This window comes from Hibiscus syriacus, unplaced genomic scaffold (assembly GCF_006381635.1).
Source record: "Hibiscus syriacus cultivar Baekdansim isolate YM2019G1 unplaced genomic scaffold, ASM638163v2 tig00008145_pilon, whole genome shotgun sequence".
NCBI lineage: Eukaryota > Viridiplantae > Streptophyta > Magnoliopsida > Malvales > Malvaceae > Hibiscus > Hibiscus syriacus.
The window spans coordinates 216,184-222,315 of NW_024062153.1; the positions used below are offsets into that span (position 1 = coordinate 216,184).

Sequence of the window (6,132 nt, forward strand, 5' to 3'; positions counted from 1 at the left end):
CTAGTTGATATTTGTAGTTGTTTGGATTTATCGGTTATCTAGGTTAGTAATTTATTTATTAAATTAATCGGTATGCACTGATTTGAGTCGATCCACTGTTCGAGCTGATTGTGGAAAATGTTATTATTATCGTTAGATATTTGTCGAGGTGTGTCTCTATTCGTTGCAACATTTATATTGATTGATTGCTTTGTTGGTTGTTTAGAAAGTTATTTGAAAGCATGTTTGATTGTGAAAATTGATTATGTTAGATGTCATTTGAAAAATGTCATGCGATGAATATTGAACTGTCGGAATCGAAATAAATGTTGTGCATATAGAATATGTGATTGTATTGAATTATCAGAATAAAAATATATGCTTTAAAATATTTGATTATGTAATGTTTTGTTTTTTGGATCGGATTGAAAATCATATATGTATGTCATTTTTCTTGTCATATTGGGTTGAATTTTGATAGGGGAAGTCCAGTACATTCACTCGACGGGATGAATGTCACTTTCGGATTCTTTGATATCTACCTTTATGATGGATCCCATTTTAAAAGGTGTGATTGTGGTTAGAGTGGTTTTGGGGAACCTATTCTTTGGATGGTATGACAAGCATATAGGTACATAATCATTTGCATAACATTAAAATTTAGTTTATCATTATTTGATTCGGTTTATGATTATTACTAATTGATTCGAAATACGATATGAATATTATGACTTAGATTGTGAATACTTTTGTTTGAATCGGTTTGTGTTTTGACTTGTGTTTGTTCGCACTTTAGAGATAAACTAAGTTTAATAGCTTACCCCTTACAGTTTCTATTTCATATGCTCAATACTAGGTGAACAAATACTTGGAGGGTTTCGTCTTTTGTTTTAAAATAAAAGCATTGTCTCAATATGAATTTTTATTTGACTTTTCTTTATCGGATTTTTACTTGTATTATTTTTGGGATTATCTTATTTGTAATTTTAAACTTTGGACATTATAGTGCTTCGAACCGTTTTTGTATGATTTGGAAATAATTATTATTTATGTTGAATTTTTCCTCGTATAATTTACTTTAATAAATTGTGAATTATAGAACTTGAGAATTATTATTTTATTATAAATATATATATATATATATATATATATATATATATATATATATATATATATATATATATATATTTTTAGTTTTGGAACGAACACATTTTCCATGAAAAAAAGATTTCAATTGAGTTCTCTAGCATCGATCTAAGGCCTGGTCTAGGGGTTACATTATAACATGCATAAGTACAATCTTTTCTGTTTCTGTTAATGTATTAGTGGATTCCGAATATATAGATCTCTTAATATTATGATACCTAAACCAATCACATATTTACACTGATATACTTAGGTATATGTATTTTTAAAGAAATAAAAATAATATATATATATATATATATATTGAACTATTTATATAAAAAATTATAATATATAAATTAGAAATAGAAAAATATTTTTTTTGTAATCTTACATGTAAATATTTTCACTTTAATATTAAGAATTAAACTTATTATATATATATATATATATCAATAATAATTTGATAAAATATATATTATTTATAATTTCATCTTATATTCTTCTAACCAAATATCATAATCTTACATACATATCAAACAAACAAATAATATAAGGTAATACAAAATTTTTAATAGTATACCAAGTAACTTTATATCTCCATAATTTTATTCTAAAAATAAACTTACATTTCGTGAATTAAATAAATCAGGTGTCGTATAACTATTATAAATGAATTTAATGGTGGTAGCATTTAGTAATTATTTGTAACAAAAATACATAATTTAGAACTATTTTTATATTAAATCTAAAAAAAATGTATTTGTTAAAACTGGAATGGTTTTTTAAAATAGTTTATTACAAACCCGCTTCTTTTACAAGACAGAAGCCAACAGGCATCCATTCAGATTGAGTCAGGTTTTCCATTGGGCTTTGGCCATCTTTCTTCATTTGACATTTTCTTTTCTTTTGATAATACAACCAGAAAATAGATTTGTAATATATGGTATATGTATAATAACATATTTATGTTGTTCTTCTAGACAACGAAGAAAACACAACACCCATATCGAAAGACAACATGTGATATTCCATCAATTATCATAGTTATACATATATTGCACTAATTCATGCTATACATAAACCATATAAAAAGTCTATATAAGTGTGTATCCAGATGAAAAAGCTCCTCCTCAAACATCATCCTCTTTTATCAATTGAGATTCAGGCCAAAACCACCACAAATCTTTGTCCATTAGAAAAAAAATGCTAATCCCCTGGACAGAAATGCAAACCATCTTTCCCTAGCTTGTCATCTCTGGAGAAACATGGATTCGGCACCTGAAAACTGAGACAAAGGATCAAAGTGCTAATAAACAAACATGGGAAAGATGCAAGGTTGCTGGTCAATGAAGAAAATTCTTCAAAACTCATGTTATTCAGGTGGAAGAATGATTACGGGATTAATATGGGTCATGGGTGGTCACCGGATAGAAAGAGGGATGGCCAAAGCAAATCCGATATTTGTTCTACTTTGTGGGTGACAATGTTGAAATAATAATATAAAGAGTAAATGATAAAAGTAAATTAACCTGAAAAACTCACCTACAAAGATGAAAAGCTGAGGATAGACTCGATTTGCAGAAATAATTCTGTGTATCAAGTAGAAAGAGAACTAGTGGCGTGCAGAGGTCGTGAAGGGACAATGGTTGAAGGGTTATCTCTGTTCCTCCCTGTATCATGCTGGTTGCCTTGCTCTGTAAAGGAAGATTCAGTCGATTGACATGACACAAGCCTGGTTTTCTCTGTTATTTCCATTGATTTCAAGTCGCTCCATCATACGGGATACACTAGCAATTCCTGCGCTTACTTCTCGACAAACTTCATTCCCAATATCAGACGTAGAAGAGCTACGTGAGAACAACCTCTCCTTCAAGCCTCTTGTACTCTTAGAAATTGACTCCTTATATCTTCAATTCAAAAGGTTTTAACAATAAATTAATAACGAAGTCGGAAAAATATGCATTGTCTAGTTTCATGCCCTTAAAGATTTTCAACCATACCTCAAGGACATTGCATTAAGTTTGGATTTCAGAGACTCCGAAAATGACTGAAACTCTGACGGTCCTGCTCCCTCGTGATTTGTAAATGAGGAATCACCAGAAGTGCTTCTATAAACAAAGATAAATAATCAACTAGATAATACATGCACCATTACAAAATCACTAGAAGTGTTTCTGCAAAATACTAGAGGGATATACAATGTAATATTCAAATGCATGAAAAAAGTCTGAAATACCGATTATTAAAGGAAAATGCTCGTCAATTCACTGGAATGACAGTAGTTCTAGAGGCCAATGTATTCTGTCTAGAAGGAAATGGAGGCATCTCTTCTTGAGATGGTAGCTGACTAGATGGCCTAGCCATGATAACTGCAGGTGCTTCAGCTTCCCTTGCTATCTTAGTCTGAGTTGAAGATCCAGAATCAGATTGCTGTGTAGTGGGATGAGAAAGCACCAAGACGTGTGGACGACCATTAGTAGATGATCTTCTCTGACCCTCCCTCCTACCAGTGCGGTGGGTCCTTCCCATTGCAGCAGCAGCAGCAGCAAAGTGCTGAATTATACGCTCTTCAAGTTCAGGGTCATTTACACCAACTGGCAACTGCATTACAATGCGAAAATTGTGCAAGTTCATAACGCATTTATCGGCAAATAGTAGTAAAAAAAAGTTATTGTTATAAGCACTTGGAGGCATCATACATGTTGCAATTCAAAATCACCGAGGGTGTGATGGTGAAATATGTCAGTATTTTGTGGTGCAGTAAACCGAACCATCCTTTCCCTTTCTACTGCTTGAAGCAATTCTTGACTGCAACCATTCGGACATTATTAACTTATTCCATAGACTTCATGATGAGAAAATTTTCAAAGGAAAGCTTTAATCAATGTAAAACCCTTTCAGAGTCTTTCAAGCTAATGTCTTGCCAACACATGGGACATTGTGAGCTTCTCTAGCACCTACAAATAACAAACTTGTGTATCAAAGGATAACATATCGATCTTAAAATAGTATATAAAACATGAAATAAGGAATGAAAATATATCATATAGCCATGTCTAAACCAAATGCATCAAATGGTCATATAGCCTTTTTAGAGGACATTTTTTCCCAGTCACATTGCGACTACTATACCATGTAATCTTGCTCTCTCTCCGAAGTATGGAACCATGATAATGTCTTAGCAAATTCATCAGACAGCCAATATACGGGTAATAATATAAAATTCATGAAAATGAATTAGAATAAATCGAAAAACAATAATTATTTTGAGATTTACAAGATATGTACCATTCAAGAATGCATTGGAGGTGAAACTCATGCTTACAATTAGTCACCTGCTAGCAATGGTAGCAAATACTTCAAAACATGCATTCACACAGAAACTTATGATTAAAGAAAACAACACAAAATCTCCATTACCGAGAAAAGGGTTAATAAAAGCGAATTTATGCTTTAGGTATTATTACCGTGGAAGGATCACTCGAATAAAACTCGTCAAGGCATATGCTACAAGAATCATCACTGGCATCCTGGATTCCCCATTTGACAAAAGTTGCAGCCGATGTCATATGACTGTCCAGCTTCTGTGTCTCCTCCATCCCCAGAACCTTCATATATAACAAGAGAAACCCAGAAATTTCATTTCATACACAAACATTATAAAACTTGATTTCATCTCAATAATACATAAAACCCTGTTTTATCCGTTTAGCTTCATGACATCAACTAAACATATAGAAAATCCTGACCACATCTCACTCCCAAAAGGTAACAAGTACGCTACGACACCGATAGTATTTAAATCGGCTAAAGATCAATAGAGATAAAGGAAGCTCTTATACCTTAAAAGGTTTATTCTGAGCAGAGACAATAGGAATTTTGTTCTACTTAATCATAAAAATCATAATTCACAACTCAGGTAAACCATAATTCAAACTATTTCAACTATCTACACGTTATTTTTATCGAACATTATTGAACAGCGGCTCTTTTCCTGGCTGAATAAAAAACCTTCTTACCAAACATGATCAACAAATAATAGAAACAAAATCCCATTGTCAAAATATAATCATAACGAAGCAATAAATTTTACATAGTCAAAATATGCTTTAGAAACTTCAAGCAGAGGACAATCTTGCACAATTATTTCCAGTCCAACTACTCAAAATGAGGCCTGACTAATTGTCTTAAACGATTTTGTTGAATGCAAAATAAATAATAAACATACATACATGTGAGATATATACAAATAAGTTAAGCTTAAATTTAACTCCCTATAATTCATACAAGTTAAAAAAAAAAAGCAGTATTCCACAAACAGGCTAAACAGATACATAAACCAATGTAGCACAGAAAAGAAATGGATCTTAAAATTAAAGAAAATATATAAATTCATAAACACATATTGAAAATACTCAAACAAACAAAAAACATTGGTTTACCTCCACAAAAAGGAATTTTGGAAACTCGTGAGAGATGGGTTCAGGAATCAAGGAAATGCGCGAAAAAGGGCAAGTAATTGAGGCTTTTGAATTCCCTTCCTCGTCTATTTATCTAATCCAGAAGGATCCATTAAGAAGAAGCAGAAACCCTAAAGAATTTAAAGGGAAAAATGATTACCAAATGATAAACTAAGAAGAAAATGAAGATGGAGAGAGAGAATAGGAAAAGAAAAGAGACGACCACCATTACTTTATACATCATTATTGTTGTTCATTCACCAAATTTTAGATGGAATTTACATACTGATTAACGTAAACATATTAACAATAGAATTAAGTTAAATCATATTTTTAACCATTAGTTAAGAACCTTATATTAAAATAAAACAATTCCGGACGATACTTGTGACGATAAAAATTTAAATTTCTTAAATAATAAAAATGTACAAAAATAAATACTCTATATACACAAATTTTCTTAAAATAAAATTTCAATCATTCTTTGATGTTTCAAATTGTCGATCGTCTGTCACTCAGAACTAAACGTTTGTCTTTATCTATCACCATAAACAATAAGTTCATA

At 31.2% G+C, this 6,132-nt stretch overlaps 1 pseudogene; it reads right to left on the reverse strand.

Annotated features, from left to right (window-relative positions):
• Window positions 1-2,444: 2,444 nt before the first annotated feature.
• LOC120202019 lies at window positions 2,445-5,746 on the reverse strand (annotated as a pseudogene).
• Between the last annotated feature and the right edge of the window lie 386 nt (window positions 5,747-6,132).